General features: G+C 40.9%; 1 non-coding gene across 1 annotated transcript; it reads right to left on the bottom strand.

Annotated features, from left to right (window-relative positions):
- Positions 1-12,739: 12,739 nt before the first annotated feature.
- On the bottom strand, positions 12,740-12,847 carry LOC112766133 (small nucleolar RNA R71). Its single transcript, XR_003184157.1, has one exon. It is a non-coding gene; the product is annotated as a small nucleolar RNA R71 (small nucleolar RNA).
- Between the last annotated feature and the right edge of the window lie 9,708 nt (positions 12,848-22,555).

A 22,555-nucleotide genomic window follows, 5' to 3' on the forward strand; every position in this document is an offset into this window, starting at 1 on the left:
TTCTTGAACACAGCTACTTTTATGAGTCTTGGCCGTGGCCCTAAGCATTTTGTTTCCCAGTATTACCACCGGATACACAAATGCCACAGACACATGACTGGGTGAACCTTTTCAGATTGTGACTCAGCTTTGCTAGAGTCCCCAGTTAGAGGTGTCCAGAGCTCTTAAGCACAATCTTTTTGCTTTGGATCACGATTTTAACCACTCAGTCTCAAGCTTTTCACTTAGACCTTCATGACACAAGCACATGGTTAGGGACAGCTTGATTTAGCCGCTTAGGCCTGGATTTTATTTCCTTGGGCCCTCCTATCCATTGATGCTCAAAGCCTTGGATCCTTTTTACCCTTGCCTTTTGGTTTTAAGGGCTATTGGCTTTTTCTGCTTGCTTTTTCTTTTTCTTTCTATTTTTTTCACCATTTTTTTCACAAGCTTGTGTTCTTCACTGTTTTTTCTTGCTTCAAGAATCAATTTTATGATTTTTCAGATGATCAATAACATTTCTCTTTGTTCATCATTCTTTCAAGAGCCAACAGTTTTAACATTCATAAACAACAAGATCAAAAATATGCACTGTTTAAGCATTCATTCAGAAGACAAAAAGTATTGTCACCACATCAATATAATTAAACTAAATTCAAGGATAAATTCAAAATTTATGTACTTCTTGTTCTTTTGAATTAAAACATTTTTCATTTAAGAGAGGTGAAGGATTTCATGGAATTTATTCATAGCTTTAAGACATAGTTACTAAACACTAATGATCATGAAGTAGAGACACAAAATATAGATAAACATAACATAGAAACCGAAAAACAGAAAGAAATAAGAACAAGGAATGAATCCACCTTAGTGGCGTCTTCTTCTTGAAGGTCCAACAATGTCCTTGAGCTCTTCTATGTCCCTTCCTTGCCTTTGTTGCTCCTCCCTCATTGCTCTTTGATCTTCTCTTATTTCATGGAGAATGATGGAGTGCTTATGATGTTCCACCCTTAATTGTTCAACATTGTGGCTCAAATCTTCTAAGGAAGTGTTGAGTTGTTTCCAATAGTTGTTGGGAGGAAAGTGCATCCCTTGAGGCATCTCAGGGATTTCTTGATGATGAGCTTCCTCATGCATCTCTTGAGAACCGTGAAGGGTCTCTCTTGCATGCTCCATCCTCTTCTTGGTGATGGGCTTATCCTCTTCAATGGAGATGTCTCCTTTTATGATAACTCCAGCTGAGTAACATAGATGGCAAATAAGGTGAGGAAAAGCTAGCCTTGCCATGGTGGAGGGCTTGTCGGCTATTTTGTAGAATTCATTGGAGATGACTTCATGAACTTCTACTTCCTCTCCAATCATGATGCTATGAATCATGATGGCCCGATCCACAGTAACTTCAGATCGGTTGCTAGTGGGAATGATGGAGTGTTGAATGAACTCCAACCCTCCTCTAGCCACAGGCTTGAGGTCCAGTCTTCTTAGTTGAACTGGCTTGCCTTTGGAGTCTCTCTTCCATTGAGCTCCTTCCACACATATGTCCATTAGGACTTGGTCCAACCATTGATTAAAGTTGACCCGTCTAGTGTAGGGGCGTTCATCTCCTTGCATCATGGGCAAGTGAAATGCCAACCTCACATTTTCCAGACTAAAATCTAAGTATTTCCCCCGAACCATTGTGAGATAATTCTTTGGACTCAGGTTCATACTTTGATCATGGTTCCTAGTGATCCATGCATTGGCATAGAACTCTTGAACCATTAAGATTCCGACTTGTTGCATGGGGTTGGTTATGACTTCCCAACCTCTTTTTCGGATCTCATGTCAGATCTCCGGATACTCATTTTTCTTGAGCTTGAAAGGGACCTCAGGGATCACCTTCTTCTTTGCCACAACATCATAGAATTGGTCTTGATGGCTCTTGGAGATGAATCTTTCCATCTCTCATGACTCGGAGGTGGAAGCTTTTGTCTTTCCTTTTCCTTTTCTAGAGGATTCTCCGGCCTTAGGTGCCATTGATGGTAATGGAAATGCAAAAAGCTATGCTTTTACCACACCAAACTTAAAATATTGCTCGTCCTCGAGCAATAGAAGAAAGAAAAGAAGAAGAAGAAGAAAAGAATATGGTAGAGAGGGAGAGATGTAGGTTCGGCCAAGGTGAAAAAGAGGGGGTTGTGTTGTGTGAAAATGAAGTAGAATGAAAGGGTATATATAGGGAGAGGGGAGAGGGAAGTTTCGGCCATATAGGGTGGGAATGGGTGGGAAAATGTTTTTGAATTTTTGAAGGTAGGTGGGGTTTTTGGGGAAGAGTGGATGGATGTGAGTGGTGAAGGGGTTGATTGGGAAGAGGGATTGAGGTGATTGGTGAAGAGTGTTGGGAAGTGTGACATGGGGAAGAGTAAAATAGGAATAGGAGGTAAGGTGGGAATATGTTAGGTGGGGATCCTGTGGGGTCCACAGATCCTGTGGTGGCAAGGAATTCCATACCTGCACCAAATAGGCATGTAAAATGCCTTTGCACACCATTCTGGCGTTTAGACGCCGAGTGGTGCATGTTCTGGGCGTTCAACGCCCACATGTAACATGTTTCTGGCATTGAACGCCAGTTTCATGCTTGTTACTGGCGTTCAGCGCCAGCTTTTCCTCTTAGGCACATTCCTGGCGTTCAGCACCAGAATGTTGCTTGTTTCTGGCATTCAGCGCCAGTTTCATGCTCTGTTCTGGCGTTGAACGACAGCCAGATGCTCCTTACTGGCGTTGAACGCCAGTCTGTGCTTCCTCCAGGTGTGATTTTTTTCTTCTGCTGTTTTTGATCCTGTTTTTGATTTTTATATTTTTTTCGTGACTCCACATGATCATGTACCTAATAAAACACAAAATAAAAATAAAATAAAAATTAGATAAATAAAATTGGGTTGCCTCCTAACAAGCGCTTCTTTAATGTCAATAGCTTGACAGTGGCTCTCACGGAGCCACAAAGGTGATCAGGTCAATGTTGTATAGTCCCAACACCAAACTTAGAGTTTGAATATGGGGTCTTAACACCAAACTTAGAGTTTGGTTGTGGCCTCCCAACACCAAACTTAGAGTTTGATTGTGGGGGCTCTTCTTGACTCTGAACTGAGAGAAGCTCTTCATGCTTACTCTCTTTTGTCACAGAAGGATGGCCATGTGCCTTAAACACAAGGTAGTCCCCATTCAATTGAAGGACTAATTCACCTCTGTTGACATCTATCACAGCTCCTGCTGTGGCTAGGAAAGGTCTTCCAAGGATGATGCAATCATCCTCTTCCTTCCTAGTGTCTAAGATTATGAAATCAGCAGGGATGTAAAGGCCTTCAACCTTTACTAACACGTCCTCCACTATTCCATAAGCTTGTCTCAATGACTTGTTTGCCAATTGTAATGAGAACAAGGCAGGTTGTTGATGCCAGGGCATTTTAGCCAGTTTCACTGACCTTTTCTTTACTGTTTTTAGGTAATTTCATGCATTTTCTTAGGAAATAAGTTAGTTTTGGGCAAATATTCACTCATACCTTGATTCAAGCATACATTGTTCATTTTACATTATTTCATGAGGATTTTGCATAATTTTAATGACAAAAATTGTATATTGCATTACCCATGACGTGGACTAGAACTTTGATGCACTCTATTGCTTGATTTCAGGACCAAAGAAAGCAAGGAATGGGAGGTAACTTGCAAAGTTAATGAGAAAAATGATTGCCAAAAACACTCTCAAAAGCCATCAATGCCCACGTTAAAGAGTCACGTTAACTAAGTTAACGTGAACTCTAACGTGGAGAAGAGAAGTTGAGCCAACGTTAGTGACACTTAACATTGTCACTAACGTTGGCAATTGCTCACAAATGGCCACGTTAGAAGCCACGTTAACCTAGTTAACGTGGCCTCTAACGTTAAAGGGGGAAGAGAAGCCAACGTTAGTGACACTCAACATTGTAACTAACGTTGGCCTAAGGTGCAAAGAACCATGTTAACTCCCACATTAACTTGGTTAACGTGGGAGCTAACATAAGAGATGGAGAGTTGTTGACAACGTTAGTGACACTAAACATTGTCATTAACGTTGGAGCAACCACACAACCCCCAAGAGCCACGTTAACTTGGTTAACGTGGAAGCTAACGATGAGGAATGAAGAATGAGCCAACGTTAGTGACACTCAACATTGTCACTAACGTTGGGATGGCTAAGAATGGCCACGTTAGAAGCCACGTTAACCTAGTTAACGTGGACTCTAACGTGAGACCTAGGGGCACACTTGAACGTTAGTGACAATGTTGAGTGTCACTAACGTTCTCGAAGGTTGGCAAAAGCCACGTTAGAAGCCACGTTAACCTAGTTAACGTGAGCTTTAACGTGAAGCAAGAAGGGGCACACTTGAACGTTAGTGACAATGTTGAGTGTCACTAACGTTCTCAAAGGCTAACAAGGCAACGTTAAAAGCCACGTTAACCCAGTTAACGTAGGCTTTAACGTGAGGCAGAGGGGTGCATGGCAACGTTAGTGACAATGTTAAGTGTCACTAAGGTTCTCGAACTTGTATTTTCACTAACTGTTAAACACCCCTAACTTCTTGAGCTAAAGTCTCTGCCCACTTCACACTTTCTCTCTGCAAGTAAGCCAAGCCCAATTGAAGAAAGGAACTGCTTCAAGCTCAAAGATCCAGAGGCCCAAGACTTGAAGAGCTAACTAGAAGCTAAGAAGAGTAGTATATATAGGAGTAGTTTTGAAATAGAGAGGAGCTTTTTGGGAGGAGCTAGGAAAGAGAACTACTCTTTGTATTTACCTTCTTTGCACTTCTAGCTTTATTATGTATTCTCCATCTTTGATTTTGATTTCTAGAGCTATGAACAACTAAACCCCTTTCATTGGGTTAGGGAGCTCTGTTGTAATTTGATGGATCAATACTAATTTTCTTATTCTTCTTCTATCTTTCCTTTTGATTTTACTTGAAAGCTTTCGATCTTCATCCAATTGGATAGTTATCTTGGAAAAGAAGCTATTCAAACATGGATCTCTTCGGATCCTTGAAAGAGGAATGAAGAGATTAGCTAGAAATGCTTTCTCATGCTGGACCAAATTGAGTGTGGATGGGTATGTGGCTATAACCCTCTAAGCATTTGATTTGGGAAGTGCATGTGGTATAATCAGTGACCACACTTCATCTCTTCTCATGAGCAATTGACCAAGGAATTGGCTATTGATCAAGATTTGAGAGATTGAATTGCAAGAAATTGTGATTCAATCACTTAAGATTGCCAAGGAGATCAATGAGTGCATTGATTGAGGAAGAGATGAAAATGAAATTGATTCGGAGAATGCAACATCTCCTAAGCCCAATGAACTCCCCATTTCTGATCTTACCCATTCTCTTTATTTTCTGCAATTTACTTTTATGAGCAATTCCCCCATTCCCATTTACAATTCTGCTATTTACTTTCAGTCATTTACTTTCTCTCCATTTTAATTTCTGCAATTATCAACTCTATTCATGGATTCACTCAACTAGATCATTCCTCTAATTAATGTTGCTTGATCAATCAATCCCTGTGGGATTCGACCTCACTCTATTGTGAGTTTTTACTTGACGACAAATTCGGTACACTTGCCGACTGGGAATTTGTTGAGAGACAAGTTTTACCCCGATCAAGTTTATGGCGCCGTTGCCGGGGATTGATTGTGCATCAACAATGATTACATTAGAGGATCACTAGATTGAGCATTTGTATTTTGTTTGATTTAATTTTCTGTTTGGTTAATTTGCTTTCCGTCTTAGTTTAATTCTTCCCCTCCCCTGTTTCTTAGTTTTTCTTTGCTATTTACAATTCAGTTCACTAACCCACTAACTGTTTGATATATTGCATCACTGACACTAACAAGTAATTCTAACAAGATACTTTCTCCATTGCTTTTCTTGCTTGTACTCTGTTGGTTGTATGACAGGGAGAAGAAGCGGAGCTTCAACTTCCTTTGATTCTGAACCTGAGAGAACCTTCTTAAGATTAAGAAGGGAGGCAAAAGAAAAACGTGTAGTGGGTGCTGAAGAAGAGGAGGAACACTGTGAAGAATACTTTGAAACAACCATGGAAGACCATCGTGAGGAAGAGGTGCACAACCATGGTGGAGGAGGTAGAGCAAATCCTGGTGGGGAAGATAGAGGAGTCTTGGGCTCTTACATCAACCCAAACCCAGGGAATTGCGGAAGTAGCATCCAAAAACCAACCATCCATGCCAACAACTTTGAACTAAAGCCACAGCTCATCACCCTCGTTCAGAACAATTGCTCATTCGGAGGAGGTGTTCAAGAAGACCCTAACCAACACTTAAACACCTTCCTGAGAATATATGACACAGTGAAGTCCAATGGCGTTCAACCTGATGCCTATAGACTGTTGTTGTTCCCATTCTCTCTTAGAGACAAGGCAACCAAGTGGTTGGAGTCTTTTCCAAAGGAGAGCTTGACAACTTGGGATGATGTTATGAACAAATTCTTAGCAAGATTTTACCCCCCTCAACGAGTCAATCAGCTGAGAGCTGAGGTCCAAAATTTCAGGCAACAAGATGGTGAGACTCTATATGAAGTATGGGAGAGGTTTAAAGACCTAACAAGGAGATGTCCATCTGATATGTTCAATGAATAGGTGCAGCTGCACATCTTCTATGAAGGACTGTCATATGAATCAAAGAAGGTTGTAGACCATTCATTCGGAGGTTCTTTGAACAAGAAGAAGACCATTGAGGAAGCATAGATGTCATTGAAACTGTAGCTGAGAATGACTACTTCTATTCTTCCGAAAGAGGGAACACTAGAGGGGTAATGGAGCTGAACAATGTAGATGCTCTGCTGGCTCAAAATAAGCTCATCACCAAGCAGCTATCTGACCTCACCAAGAAGATGGAGAGAAGTCAAGTAGCAGCGATCACCACTTCAACTCAAGAGGAAGCAAGTGAAGAGGAAGAAGGCACTCAGGAGCAAGCCAACTACATTGGGAATTCACATAGACACAACCATGATCCATACTCCAAGACCTACAACTCTGGATGGAGGAATCACCCAAACATTGGGTGGGGTAATCAACAAGACCAAGGCCAAGATCAGAGACGTCACAACTCCAACAACAACACAGCTCTCCAACAATTCACACAGAGGACATATCCACAAAACCACATCAATACATCTCACTCTTCTACCTCCACCCCAACATACCATCATTTGATGACAGAATCTCTAAGATTGAAACCCTGCTTGAGAGCATATGCAGAGACATCCAAGATAGTAAAGCATTCCGAGAGGAAGTGCAGTCAAATATGTAGAACCAAGATGCTGCCATTGAGAAGCTTGAAACACAAGTTGGTTACCTATTCAATTAGACTTCTAGCAACAACAGAAGCAAAAAGGAGGAGTGTCAAGCTATCACTCTTAGGAGTGGGAAGGAGCTGAAGGGATTTAACCAGAAGAAACTAGAAGAAGAGTCAATTGAGGAAGGAGAAAAGCAAGATGGAGACCAAAGCCCAACTTCTAAAAGTCAACAAGAAGAAGGGAAGCTGAAACCGGATGTCCTGAGAGTTCCATACCCTCAGCAATTGAAGAAAAAGGGGGACGACAACCTGTTTTTGAGATTTTTAGAAATCTTCAAAAAGCTACAAATCAACATACCCTTTGCTGATGCAATAGAACAAATGCCTCTCTATGCCAAGTTATTAAAAGAACTTATGACTGAGAAGAGAAGCTGGAAGAACAACGAAACTGTAATACTGACCGAAGAATGCAGTGCTATCATTCAGCACAAATTACCCCAGAAATTGAAGGATCCAGGGAGTTTTCAGATCCCCTGTGACATAGGTGAGATCACGGTAGAGAAGGCTCTTTGTGACCTAGGAGCCAGCATTAATTTGATGTCAGTAGCTATGATGAGGAAAATGAAGATTGAAGAGGCTAAGCCAACAAAGATGGCCCTACAACTGGCAGACCGATCATTCAAGTTCCCTCACGACATAGTAGAAGATTTGTTGGTGAAGGTGGGAGAGTTCATATTCCCAACAGATTTTGTAGTCCTAGATATGCAAGAGGAACCCAAGGCCTCCATTATCCTAGGAAGGCCCTTCTTGGCCACTGCAGGAGCCGTCATTAACATCCAAAAAGGTGACCTCACCTTGAGACTACACAATGAAGAGATGACCTTCAACGTATTCAAGGCCATGAGTTACCCACCAGAGCAATTCGGGGAATGCATGAGGTTAGATGCGCTTGAGGAAGAAGTACACGAGGACTTTGAGGAAGAAGAACCTGAAGAGCCAGAGAGGGTAGTAGGGGAGGAATATGAATCAAGTGAAGAGGTTACAGCAACAGAAATTCATACACAAGAAGCGCCCAAGGTGGAAAATCAAAAGTCAGAGGCACTAAAGCTTGAGCTCAAAGCATTGCCACCTACTCTCAAATATGCATATTTGGGGAAAAATGGAAGTTACCCAGTAATCATAAGCTCATCCCTCAACCAGGATCAAGAGGATGAACTACTCCAAGTACTGCGGAGGCATAAGGATGCCATTGGATGGACTCTTGCTGACCTGAAAGGAATAAGCTCAGCCATATGCATGCACAAGATACTGCTAGAAGAAGATGCCAAACCATCCATTCAATCTCAAAGGAGGCTGAACCCAATTATGAAAGAGGTGGTGCAGAAAGAGGTTATGAAGTTGTGGCAGGGAGGGGTGATATACCCTATCTCAGATAGCCCATGGGTCAGCCCTGTACATGTTATCCCAAAGAAGGGAGGAATAGCTGTAGTTCCGAATGAGAGGAACGAATTAATTCCTACAAGGACCGTCACTGGATGGCGGATGTGCATAGACTACAGAAAACTCAATGAAGCTACACGAAAAGATCATTTCCTGCTTCCATTCATGGACCAGATGTTGGAACGACTTGCAGGCCATGCATTTTATTGTTTTCTGGATGGCTATTCAGGATATAACCAAATAGTGGTTGATCCTAGAGACCAAGAGAAAACCTCCTTCACATGCCCATATGGAGTGTTTGCTTATAGGCGCATGCCATTTGGGCTATGTAATGCACCTGCAACGTTCCAACGCTGCATGCTTTCTATCTTCTCAGACATGATAGAGAAATTCATTGAAGTTTTTATGGATGATTTTTCAGTATTTGGAGATTCTTTTCCTAGTTGCCTACATCACCTAGCCCTGGTATTGAAGAGATGTCAAGAGACCAATCTGGTTTTGAAATGGGAAAAATGTCACTTCATGGTGACAGGAGGAATAGTCCTTGGTTATAAGGTTTCTAACCAGGGTATTGAGGTGGACAGAGCTAAAGTGGAAATTATTGAAAAACTTCCTCCACCCGGTGATGTCAAGGCAATTAGGAGCTTTTTAGGGCATGCAGGTTTTTACAGAAGGTTTATTAAGGATTTTTCAAAGATAGCAAAGCCCTTAAGCAATCTCCTTGTAGCTGACACACCATTTGTCTTCGATGAAACATGCATGTTGGCTTTTGAGAACTTGAAAATGAGGCTATCCTCTGCACCTATCATCTCCCCACCTGATTGGAACTTACCTTTTGAACTAATGTGTGATGCATCTGATTATGCAATAGGGGCAGTGTTAGGACAGAGGAAAGATAGCTGATGAGCGGATAATATGTACGCTTTTTGGCATTGTTTTTAGTATGTTTTTGGTAGTTTTAGTTGAGTTCTTAGTATATTTTTATTAGTTTTTAGCTAAAATTCACTTTTCTGGACTTTACTATGAGTTTGTGTGTTTTTCTGTGATTTCAGGTATTTTCTGGCTGAAATTGAAGGTTCTGAGCAAAAATCTGATTCAGAGACTGAAAAGGACTGCAGATGCTGTTGGATTCTGACCTCCCTGCACTCGAAGTGGATTTTCTGGAGCTACAGAAGCCCAATTGGCGCGCTCTCAACGGCGTTGGAAAGTAGACATTCTGGGCTTTCCAGCAATATATGATAGTCCATACTTTGCCCAAGATTTGATGGCCCAAACCGGCGTTCAAAGTCACCTACAGAAATTCCAGCGTTAAACGCCGGAACTGGCACCTAATTGGGAGTTAAACGCCCAAACTGGCATAAAAGCTGGCGTTTAACTCCAAGACAAGTCTCTACACGAAAATGCTTCATTGCTCAGCCCAAGCACACACCAAGTGGGCCCGGAAGTGGATTTTTATGTCATTTACTCATCTTTGTAAACCTTAGGCTACTAGTTTTCTATAAGTAGGACCTTTTACTATTGTATTTTCATCTTCGGACATCTAGTTCTTAGATCAGATCTTGGTTCTTCTGGTTCCCTCTCTTGGGCCGAAACCAATGATCACTTTTGTTCTTATGTATTTTCAACGGTGGAGTTTCTACACACCATAGATTAAGGTGTGGAGCTCTGCTGTACCTCGAGTATTAATGCAATTACTATTGTTCTTCTATTCAATTCCGCTTGTTCTTGTTCCAAGATATCACTTGTTCTTCAACTTGATGAATGTGATGATCTGTGACACTCATCATCATTCTCACCTATGAACAAGGTGATTGACAACCATTCTTGTTCTACAAGCATACGAGGCCTAGTGAATATCTCTTGGATTCTTTAGTCGGAGTCTTTGTGGTATAGGCAGGACCTGATGGCGGCATTCAAGAGAATCCGGAAGGTCTAAACCTTGTCTGTGGTATTCTGAGTAGGATTCAATGATTGAATGACTGTGACGTGCTTCAAACCTGTAACCTACTGGGCGTTAGTGACAGACGCAAAAGAGTGATTCTATTCCGGTAGGGGAGGGAACCAAACCGGTGATTAGCCGCACTGTGACAGAGTGCATGAGCATTAGTTTTCACTGCGAGGATGGGAGGTAGCTGCTGACAACAGTGAAACCCTACACGAGCTTTATTTTGATACCTTTATTTTCCTTTTCACTCAATTTTCGAAAAAGCAAAAAAAAATTACAAAATCATAAAATCCAAAAATGTCTTGTTTGAGTCTAGAGTCTCAACTTAAGTTTAGTGTCAATTACATGTTTTCGTTCTTATTGCATTCATGCATGTGTCTTCATTGATCTTCAAGTTGTTCTTGATGATTTCATTGCTCTAATCTTTAAATTCTATTGACTTGAGTGTTTTGTGTTTCTCATATGCATTCTCATGTTGTTAGTGTCAGTAGTATACAAACTGTTAAGTTTGGTGTCTAGCATGCATTGTTATTTGATTTTTGTTGCATCTTGATTAGTCCTTATTATTAAAAATCCAAAAATATTTTTAAATTGTGTCTTTTCAAGTCAATAATACAGAGAATTGAAGATTCAGAACATACTGCAGAGGAATCACACAGAAAAAGCTTGGCATTCAAAAATGCCCAGTAAAGAAGACAGACTGGCGTTTAAACGCCAGCCAGGGTGCCTGGCTGGGCGTTTAACGCCAAAAAGGGTAGCATTTTGGGCGTTAAATGCCAGAATGGATACCATTCTGGGCGTTTAACGCCAGGATGGCTAGAAGGGAAGATTCTGTTTTCAAATCAAATTTTTTCTAAGTTTTCAAAGTTTTTCAAAATCAAATCTTTTTCAAATCATATCTTTTCAATCAAATGTTTTCAAAATCAATTTCTTTCCTTTTTCAAAGATACTTACTAACAATTAATGATTTGATTGAACATTTTTTGCCTTTTCTGTTGAGGAAGGTTTTATGTTTGAATCATATCTTTTCTTGTTAGGCAAGTCATTAATCTTTAAAATCATATCTTTTCAAATTATTTTCAAATCAAATCTTTTTAAAATGTTTTTCAAATCGTATCTTCTCAATCACATTTTTTTAAAAATCAATCATATCTTCTTAACCACATCTTTTTCAAAATAGTTTTCAATCAAATCCTTTTGATTTCTAATTTCAAAATCTTTTTAAAAAATCACTTGATTTCTTTTCCATTTTCATTTTCGAAAATTAAGTAATGTTTTTCAAAAATGTTTTCAAAATTTTTCACTTAATTTTCGAAAATTACTTCCCTCCTTCTCACATCCTTCTATTTATGGACTAACACTATTCCTTAATGCAAAATTTGAACTCCATCTTCTTTGATAAGTTCGAATTTTCTACCTCTGTCTTCCATTTTTCTTCCTCTGACACCTCAAGGAATCTCTATACTGTGACATAGAGGATTCCATATTTTCTTGTTCTCTTCTCTTTCTTATGAAGCAGGAGCAAAGACAAAGGCATTCTTGTTGAGGCTGATCCTGAACCTGAAAGGACCTTGAAGAGAAAGCTAAGAGAAGCCAAAGCACAACTCTCTTTAGAGCACCTGACCGAATTCTTCAAGGAAGAAGAACAAATGGCAGCCGAAAACAACAACAATGCCAACAATGCAAGGAAGGTGCTGGGTGACTTTACTGCACCTACTCCCGACTTCTATGGGAGAAGCATCTCTATCCCTACCATTGGAGCAAACAACTTTGAGCTTAAGCCTCAATTAGTTTCTCTAATGCAACAGAATTGCAAGTTCCATGGACTTCCACTGGAAGATCCTCATCAGTTTTTAGCTGAATTCTTGCAAATCTGTGACACAGTCAAGACTAATGGGGTAGACCCTGAGGTCTATAGACTGATGCTATTCCCTTTTGCTGTAAGAGACAGAGCTAGGACATGGTTGGACTCACAACCTAAAGAAAGCCTGGACTCTTGGGAAAAGCTAGTCAATGCCTTCTTCGCAAAGTTCTTTCCACCTCAAAAATTGAGTAAGCTTAGAGTGGAAGTCCAAACCTTCAGACAGAAGGATGGAGAATCCCTCTATGAAGCTTGGGAAAGATACAAACAATTGATCAGAAAATGTCCTTCTGACATGCTTTCTGAATGGAGCATCATAGGTATTTTCTATGATGGTCTCTCTGAACTATCCAAGATGTCCTTGGATAGCTCTGCTGGAGGATCTCCTCATCTGAAGAAGACGCCTACAGAGGCTCAAGAGCTAATTGAAATGGTTGTAAATAACCAATTCATGTATACTTCTGAAAGAAATCCTGTGAACAATGGGACTAGTCAGAAGAAAGGAGTTCTTGAGATTGATACTCTGAATGCCATATTGGCTCAGAATAAAATATTGACTCAACAAGTCAATTTAATTTCTCAAAGTCTGTCTGGAATGCAAAATGCACCAAGCAGTACTAAGGATGCTTCATCTGAAGAAGAAGCTTATGATCCTGAGAACCCTTCAATGGAGGAGGTGAATTACCTAGGAGAATCCTATGGTAACACCTATAATTCTTCATGGAGAAATCACCCAAATTTCTCATGGAAGAATCAAGAGAGACCTCAACAAGGTTTCAATAACAATAATGGTGGAAGAAACAGGTTTAGCAATGGCAAGCCTTTTCCATCATCTTCTCAGCAACAGACAGAGAATTCTAAGCAGAACCCCTCTGACTTAGCAACCATGGTCTCTGATCTAATCAAAACCACTCAAAGTTTCATGACTGAAACAAGGTCCTCCATTAGAAATTTGGAGGCACAAGTGGGACAGCTGAGCAAGAAAATTACTGAACTCCCTCCAAGTACTCTTCCAAGCAACACAGAAGAAAATCCAAAAGGAGAGTGCAAGGTCATTAACATGGCCGAATTTGGAGAGGAAGATGAGGCAGTGAACGCCACTGAGGAAGACTTCAATGGGCGTGCACTGACCTCCAATGAGTTCCCCAATGAGGAACCATGGGAATCTGAGGCTCAAAATGAGACCATAGAGATTCCATTAGACTTACTTCTGCCTTTCATGAGCTCTGATGAGTATTCTTCCTCTGAAGAGGATGAATATGTCACTGAAGAGCAAGTTGCTAAATACCTTGGAGCAATCATGAAGCTAAATGACAAGTTATTTGGAAATGAGACTTGGGAGAATGAACCTCCTGTGCTCACCAAAGAACTGGATGACTTGTCTAGGCAGAAAGTACCTCAAAAGAGACAAGATCCTGGGAAGTTTTCCATACCTTGTACCATAGGCACCATGACCTTCAAGAAGGCTCTGTGTGACTTAGGGTCAAGTGTAAACCTCATGCCTCTCTCTGTAATGGAGAAGCTAGGGATCTTTGAGGTACAAGCTGCAAGAATCTCACTAGAGATGGCAGACAACTCAAGAAAACAAGCTTATGGACTTGTAGAGAATGTTCTGGTCAAGATTGAAGACCATTACATCCCTACTGATTTCATAGTCCTAGAGACTGGGAAGTGCATGGATGAGAACATCATCCTTGGCAGACCCTTCCTAGCCACAGCAAAGGCTGTGATTGATGTTGATAGGGGTGAATTGATCATTCAAGTGAATGAAGAATCCTTGGTGTTTAAAGCTCAAGGATATCCCTCTGTCATCATGGAGAGGAAGCATGAAGAGCTTCTCTCAAATCAGAGGCAAGCAGAGCCCCCACAGTCAAACTCTAAGTTTGGTGTTGGGAGGCCACAACCAAACTCTAAGTTTGGTGTTGAACCCCCACATTCAAACTCTAAGTTTGGTGTTGGGAGGTTCCAACATTGCTCTGAGTATCTGTGAGGCTCCATGAGAGCCCTCTGTCAAGCTACTGACATTAAAGAAGTGCTTGTTGGGAGGCAACCCAATGTTATATTTTATCTATTTTCTTTTGTTATTTTACTTTATTTTGTAGGTTGATGATCATAAGAAGTCACAAAATTAATGAAAAAAAGCAAAAATAGAATGAAAAACAGAAAGAAAAACAGCACACCCTGGAGGAAGATGCTGCTAGCGTTTAAACGCCAGTAAGCCTAGCAGTTGGGCGTTTAACGCCCAGTCTGGCACCATTCTGGGCGTTTAACGCCAGAAAGGGGCACCAGACTGGCGTTAAACGCCAGGAATGGGCAAGAACCTGGCGTTAAACGCCAGGAATGGGCACCAGCCCGGCGTTTAACGCCAGAATTGGCACAAAACGAGATTTTGCTTGCCATTTGGTGCAGGGATGACTTTTCCTTGACACCACAGGATCTGTGGACCCCACAGGATCCCCACCAACCCCACCACACTCTCTCTTCTTCACCCATTCATCAATCACCTCAACCTCCTCCATCTCCTCCATTTTCTTCTTCTTCTCCTCTATTCTTCCTTCTTTTGCTCGAGGACGAGCAAACCTTTTAAGTTTGGTGTGGTAAAAGCATTGCTTTTTGTTTTTCCATAACCATTTATGGCATCCAAGGCCGGAGAAACCTCTAGAAAGAGGAAAGGGAAGGCAAAAGCTTTCACCTCCGAGTCATGGGAGATGGAGAGATTCATCTCAAGGGATGCACTTTCCTCCACAAGACTATTGGGAGCAACTGAACACCTCCCTAGGAGAATTGAGTTCCAACATGGGACAACTAAGGGTGAAGCACCAAGAACACTCCATTCTCCTCCATGAAATTAGAGAAGATCAAAGAATCATGAGAGAGGAGCAACAAAGACAAGGAAGAGACATTGAGGAGCTCAAGCACTTCATTAGACCTTCAAGAGGAAGAACAAGCCGCCATCACTAAGGTGGACCCGTTCCTTAATCTCCTTGTTCTTTATTTTTCTGTTTTTCGAAAATTATGCTTTATGTTTGTCTATGTTTGTGTCTTGTGATCATTAGAGTCTTAGTGTCTATGCCTTAAAGCTATGAATATGAATCCATCACCTTTCTTAAATGAAAACTGTTTTTAATCACAAAAGAACAAGAAGTACAGGATTTCAAATTCATCTTTAAAACTAGCTTATTTAGTTTGATGTGGTGGCAATACTTTTGTTTTCTGAATGTATGCTTGAACAGTGCATATGTCTTTTGAATTTGAGGTTCATGAATGTTAAAATTGTTGGCTCTTGAAAGAATGATGAAAAAGGAGACATGTTACTGAGGATCTGAAAAATCATAAAAATGATTCTTGAAACAAGAAAAAGCAGTGAATACAAAAAAAAAAAGAAAAGAAGGAGAAAAACGAAAAAAAAGGGGAGAAAAAAAAAGAGAAAGAAATAAAGTTGTGATCCAAGGCAATAAGAGTGTGCTTAAGAACCCTGGACACCTCTAATTGGGGACTTTAGCAAAGCTGAGTCACAATCTGAAAAGGTTCACCCAATTATGTGTGTGTGGCATGTATGTATCCGGTGGTAATACTGGAAGACAGAGTGCTTTGGGCCACGGCCAAGACTCAATAAGTAGCTGTGTTCAAGAATCATCATACTTAACTAGGAGAATCAATAACACTATCTGGATTCTAAGTTCCTAAAGAAGCCAATCATTCTGAATTTCAAAGGATAAAGTGAGATGCCATAACTGTTCGGAGGCAAAAAGCTACTAGTCCCGCTCATCTAATTTGGAGCTTAGTTTCATTGATAATTTGGAGTCTATAGTATATTCTCTTCTTTTTATCTTATTTGATTTTCAGTTGCTTGGGGACAAGCAACAATTTAAGTTTGGTGTTGTGATGAGCGGATAATATGTACGCTTTTTGGCATTGTTTTTAGTATGTTTTTGGTAGTTTTAGTTGAGTTCTTAGTATATTTTTATTAGTTTTTAGCTAAAATTCACTTTTCTGGACTTTACTATGAGTTTGTGTGTTTTTCTGTGATTTCAGGTATTTTCTGGCTGAAATTGAAGGTTCTGAGCAAAAATCTGATTCAGAGACTGAAAAGGACTGCAGATGCTGTTGGATTCTGACCTCCCTGCACTCGAAGTGGATTTTATGGAGCTACAGAAGCCCAATTGGCGCGCTCTCAACGGCGTTGGAAAGTAGACATTCTGGGCTTTCCAGCAATATATGATAGTCCATATTTTGCCCAAGATTTGATGGCCCAAACCGGCGTTCAAAGTCACCTACAGAAATTCCAGCGTTAAACGCCGGAACTGGCACCTAATTGGGAGTTAAACGCCCAAACTGGCATAAAAGCTGGCGTTTAACTCCAAGACAAGTCTCTACACGAAAATGCTTCATTGCTCAGCCCAAGCACACACCAAGTGGGCCCGGAAGTGGATTTTTATGTCATTTACTCATCTTTGTAAACCTTAGGCTACTAGTTTTCTATAAGTAGGACCTTTTACTATTGTATTTTCATCTTCGGACATCTAGTTCTTAGATCAGATCTTGGTTCTTCTGGTTCCCTCTCTTGGGCCGAAACCAATGATCACTTTTGTTCTTATGTATTTTCAACGGTGGAGTTTCTACACACCATAGATTAAGGTGTGGAGCTCTGCTGTACCTCGAGTATTAATGCAATTACTATTGTTCTTCTATTCAATTCCGCTTGTTCTTGTTCCAAGATATCACTTGTTCTTCAACTTGATGAATGTGATGATCTGTGACACTCATCATCATTCTCACCTATGAACAAGGTGATTGACAACCATTCTTGTTCTACAAGCATACGAGGCCTAGTGAATATCTCTTGGATTCTTTAATCGGAGTCTTCGTGGTATAGGCAGGACCTGATGGCGGCATTCAAGAGAATCCGGAAGGTCTAAACCTTGTCTGTGGTATTCTGAGTAGGATTCAATGATTGAATGACTGTGACGTGCTTCAAACCTGTAACCTACTGGGCGTTAGTGACAGACGCAAAAGAGTGATTCTATTCCGGTAGGGGAGGGAACCAAACCGGTGATTAGCCGCACTGTGACAGAGTGCATGAGCATTAGTTTTCACTGCGAGGATGGGAGGTAGCTGCTGACAACAGTGAAACCCTACACGAGCTTGCCATGGAAAGGAGTAAGAAGAATTGGATGAAGGCATTAGGAAAGCAGAGAGACGGAAGGGAAGGCATCTTCATACACTTGTCTGAAGCTCTTACACCAATGATATACATAAGTATCTCTATCTTTATCTTTATGCTTTATTCATCATCTATACCCATTTGAGTCTGCCTGACTGAGATTTACAAGATGACCATAGCTTGCTTCATACCACCAATCTCCGTGGGATCGACCCTTACTCGCGTAAGGTTTATTACTTGGACGACCCAGTGCACTTGCTGGTTAGTTGTGCGAAGTTGTGTTTATGCCATGGTATTGAGCACCAAGTCTTTGGAGCCATTACCGGGGATTATGAGAGTTGTGAAAAAGTAATGTTCACAATTTCGTGCACCAATAGCTTAGTCCATGTGATATACTATGCCAGCAAGGTCCTTAATGATGCTCAAAGAAATTATACCACAACCGAAAAGGAACTGCTGGCAATAGTCTTCGCATTTGACAAGTTTAGATCATACCTCATTGGTGCAAAAGTGATTGTTTTCACAGATCACACAACACTTAAATATTTGTTTGCTAAGCAGGAATCAAAACCAAGACTAATAAGATGGATCTTATTGTTGTAGGAATTTGATATTGAAATCAGAGACAAGAAAGGAGTGGAGAACAAGGTAGCAGATCACCGCTCCAGAATCCCTCAGGATGAAGGTGGGGGACATGATACTCAAGTGAACGAGCTCTTCCCTGATGAGCAGTTGATGATAGTTCACAAGGCTCCATGGTTTGCAGACATAGCCAACTTCAAGGCAACTGGGGCTTTACCACCAGAGATACATAAACATCAGAAAAGAAAGCTCATAAATGATGCAAAGTACTTTGTCTGGGACGAGCCATACCTCTTCAAGAAGTGCTCAGATGGAGTACTCAGAAGATGTGTATCCGAAGAAGAAGGACGAGAGGTCCTATGGAATTGCCACAGTTCAAGTTATAGAGGCCACTTTGGAGGGGACAGAACTGCAGCAAAGGTTCTACAAAGCGGGTTCTTTTGGCCGACCCTTTTCAAGGACGCCAAAGAACTGGTAAAAAAGAATGCCAAAAATCGGGAAACTTGCCCAAAAGAAATGCCATGCCACAAAATTTCATCCTAGAGCTGGAACTGTTTGATGTGTGGGGAATAGATTTCATGGGGCCATTTCCAACTTCATATGCAAACAAGTACATCTTAGTAGCTGTGGATTATGTCTCCAAGTAGGTGGAGGCCATTGCAACTCCAACAAATGATAACAAGGTGGTTATGAACTTCCTCAGGAAGAATATGTTTAGCCGGTTTGGAGTCCCAAGAGCCCTCATCAGTGATGGAGGGAGCCATTTTGGTAACAGACCATTAGAGGCTCTTCTCCTACGATATGGGGTAAAACACAAGGTAGCCACACCTTACCACCCCCAAACAAGTGGACAAACTGAGATCTCCAACAGAGAACTAAAGAGAATTTTGGAAAAGACTGTGGGTGCATCTAGAAAGGATTGGTCAAAGAAGCTGGATGATGCTCTTTGGGCATACAGAACAACATTCAAAACACCACTTAGAATGTCCCCATATCAGCTGGTGTACGGTAAAGCTTGTCACTTACCACTGGAGCTAGAACACAAAACTTTATGGGCTATCAAAATACTAAATTTTGATAGCATTACTGCTGGTGCAAAGAGAATCTTGCAGCTGTAAGAGATGGAGGAATTCAGGTCACAAGCCTATGAGAATACCAAGATGTACAAGGAGAAGGCAAAGAGAAGACATGACTCACATCTTGCACCCAGAAGTTTCGAAAGGGGGCAACGAGTGCTCCTATACAATTCCAAACTAAGACTGTTCCCAGGAAAACTCAAATCAAGGTGGTCCGGGCCCTTTCTTGTCACAAAGGTCTCGCCATACGGGCACGTAGAAGTCATGGATGAAGGGTCAGAAAGGACTTTTACAGTGAATGGACAAAGACTCAAGCATTATCTGGGCAACATGGGGGAAAACCCCAGAATGAAATACCATCTCAAGTGAGTGAGGACTCGTCGAGCTAGCGACGATAATAAAAAAGCGCTTCGTTGGGAGGCAACACAACCTCAGGTAGTCATTTTCATCTTCATTTCAATAAAAATCACAAGTTGTTTCCCCTGTATTGCAAGGAGCTAAGTTTGGTGTTTCACACCAGAACAATCAAAAGAGACAGTGTAATTCTAAGTTTGGTGTTCCACCAAAAGGACAATTAGTTAGAATTACACCTGCTCCCAAAACACATTGCTAGCTCTAACCAATTGAGGGAAACCACTTAGATGTAGTTAGACTTTAGTTAATCATTGTTCTGTTAACAACAAGATATGAGTTATCATTGTATGTGCAAGATTGTGTACTAAACAAGGAACTAAGTTTGGTGTTCACACACCAAATCAAGTTCATAAGACACAAGCACATGCAAGCTAATTATTCCTCAAGTGCTTTGGAAACAAGCAACTTCCAATAACTTTACAGGAACCTTATGGTGCCCCTTCGCTCAAGGAAGCAAAGAGCAAGAGGAGAACGAAAAGAAGGCGATTAGAAGTTGTCACCTGAAGGTTGTATTGTCACTTAATTCCATATATTTACAGTTCGAACATTGGAAGCTCAAATGCAATCTTGATTAATGATTACCAGTGAGGCCTAAACATGTTTTTTTTTTTAAACTTTACCTTGTTGTTGAGCATGGTCTGTGATTCTGGTTTAAGTGTCACTGCATCTTTCCCTTATTTACTTGTAAGCTTGTCTATTTGTTTGAAGAAGGGAATATTTTATGTTTTAAAAGAGCAGAGTAGGGCTCATAATATGGAAGTGCATTCATGAATCTTTGGGGGTAGCCATAAGTTAGCTAAGTTGGTTCAACCACAAGGTTAGGATGACATCTATCTATCCTGAATGCTTTACTTTTGATATACCCATGAGATTAAGATAACAACAAGATCCTAATAAGAGAAAAGGGAAAGAACAAGGGAAGTGAAAAACAAAAGAAAAAGAGTAAGCAATAAGGCTAGGCACCAATGGTTTACCCTAAGACATGTGTCTGTGTTGCTCCTGTGTAAGGGATCTACTTGGAGGAATAAGCTCTTTGGGGTGCTTCATCACCTGGTAACTTGGGTTAACTAACCCGGGATTATCAGCTGAAAATCCACTATCAAGAGTAACCCTCACCACAGAGCATTTAGTAACCCAAAGACGTGCTGGACACCAAGGTCTGAAGGAAAGAAAATAAATAAACTATATGCCTGTGGTGTGTATGTATGGGGGAGAGACTTGAGCAAGTAAGTCCTTAGGGGTGCGTTAACACCTAGCACCTTGAACCAAATGGTTCGGGAGTGTTGGCTGAAAGCTTATCCTAAAGAGTTGCCCCCTTACAAAACACTTAGCCTAAAGACACAAATAAGCCCTTGAAATAACAATAAAAGGATCAATAAATAAAGGTCTCATGGGATATAACAAAGTGAGTATTTTAGGAGATGATAAAGGTCTGAAAGCCAGTAGTGGAATGAACCTAAGTTGCTATGCATGAAACCACCATAAAATCAGTAATATGACTTCCACAAGAATGACTAATTTCTCTGGAGATTCCATTCATCATTCTCTTGTTCCAATACTTGCTTAAGGACAAGCAAGCTTTAAGTTTGGTGTTGTGATGCCAGGGCATTTTAGCCAGATTCACTGACCTTTTCTTTACTGTTTTTAGGTAATTTCATGCATTTTCTTAGGAAATAAGTTAGTTTTGGGAAAATATTCACTCAGACCTTGATTCAAGCATACATTGTGCATTTTACATTATTTCATGAGGATTTTGCATGATTTTAATGACAAAAATTGTATATTGCATTACCCATGACGTGGACTAGAACTTTGATGCACTCTATTGCTTGATTTCAGGACCAAAGGAAGCAAGGAATGGGAGGTAACTTGCAAAGTTAATGAGAAAAGTGATTGCCAAAAACACTCTCAAAAGCCATCAATGCCCACGTTAAAGAGTCACGTTAACTAAGTTAACGTGAACTCTAACGTGGAGAAGAGAAGTTGAGCCAACGTTAGTGACATTTAACATTGTCACTAATGTTGGCAATTGCTCACAAATGGCCACGTTAGAAGCCACGTTAACCTAGTTAACGTGGCCTCTAACGTTAAAGGGGGAAGAGAAGCCAACGTTAGTGACACTCAACATTGTCACTAACGTTGGCCTAAGGTGCAAAGAACCATGTTAACTCCCACGTTAACTTGGTTAACGTGGGAGCTAACGTAAGAGATGGAGAGTTGTTGACAACGTTAGTGACACTCAACATTGTCACTAACGTTGGAGCAACCACACAACCCCTAAGAGCCACGTTAACTTCCACGTTAACTTGGTTAACGTGGAAGCTAACGATGAGGAATGAAGAATGAGCCAACGTTAGTGACACTCAACATTGTCACTAACGTTGGGATGGCTAAGAATGGCCACGTTAGAAGCCACGTTAACCTAGTTAACGTGGACTCTAACGTGAGACCTAGGGGCACACTTGAACGTTAGTGACAATGTTGAGTGTCACTAACATTCTCGAAGGTTGGCAAAAGCCACGTTAGAAGCCACGTTAACCTAGTTAACGTGAGCTTTAACGTGAAGCAAGAAGGGGCACACTTGAACGTTAGTGACAATGTTGAGTGTCACTAACGTTCTCAAAGGCTAACAAGGCAACGTTAAAAGCCACGTTAACCCAGTTAATGTGGTCTTTAATGTGAGGCAAAGGGGTGCATGGCAAAGTTAGTGACAATGTTAAGTGTCACTAAGGTTCTCAAACTTGTATTTTCACTAACTGTTAAACACCCCTAA

The sequence above is a fragment of the Arachis hypogaea genome, chromosome 2 (genome assembly GCF_003086295.3).
Source record: "Arachis hypogaea cultivar Tifrunner chromosome 2, arahy.Tifrunner.gnm2.J5K5, whole genome shotgun sequence".
Taxonomy (NCBI): Eukaryota; Viridiplantae; Streptophyta; class Magnoliopsida; order Fabales; family Fabaceae; genus Arachis; species Arachis hypogaea.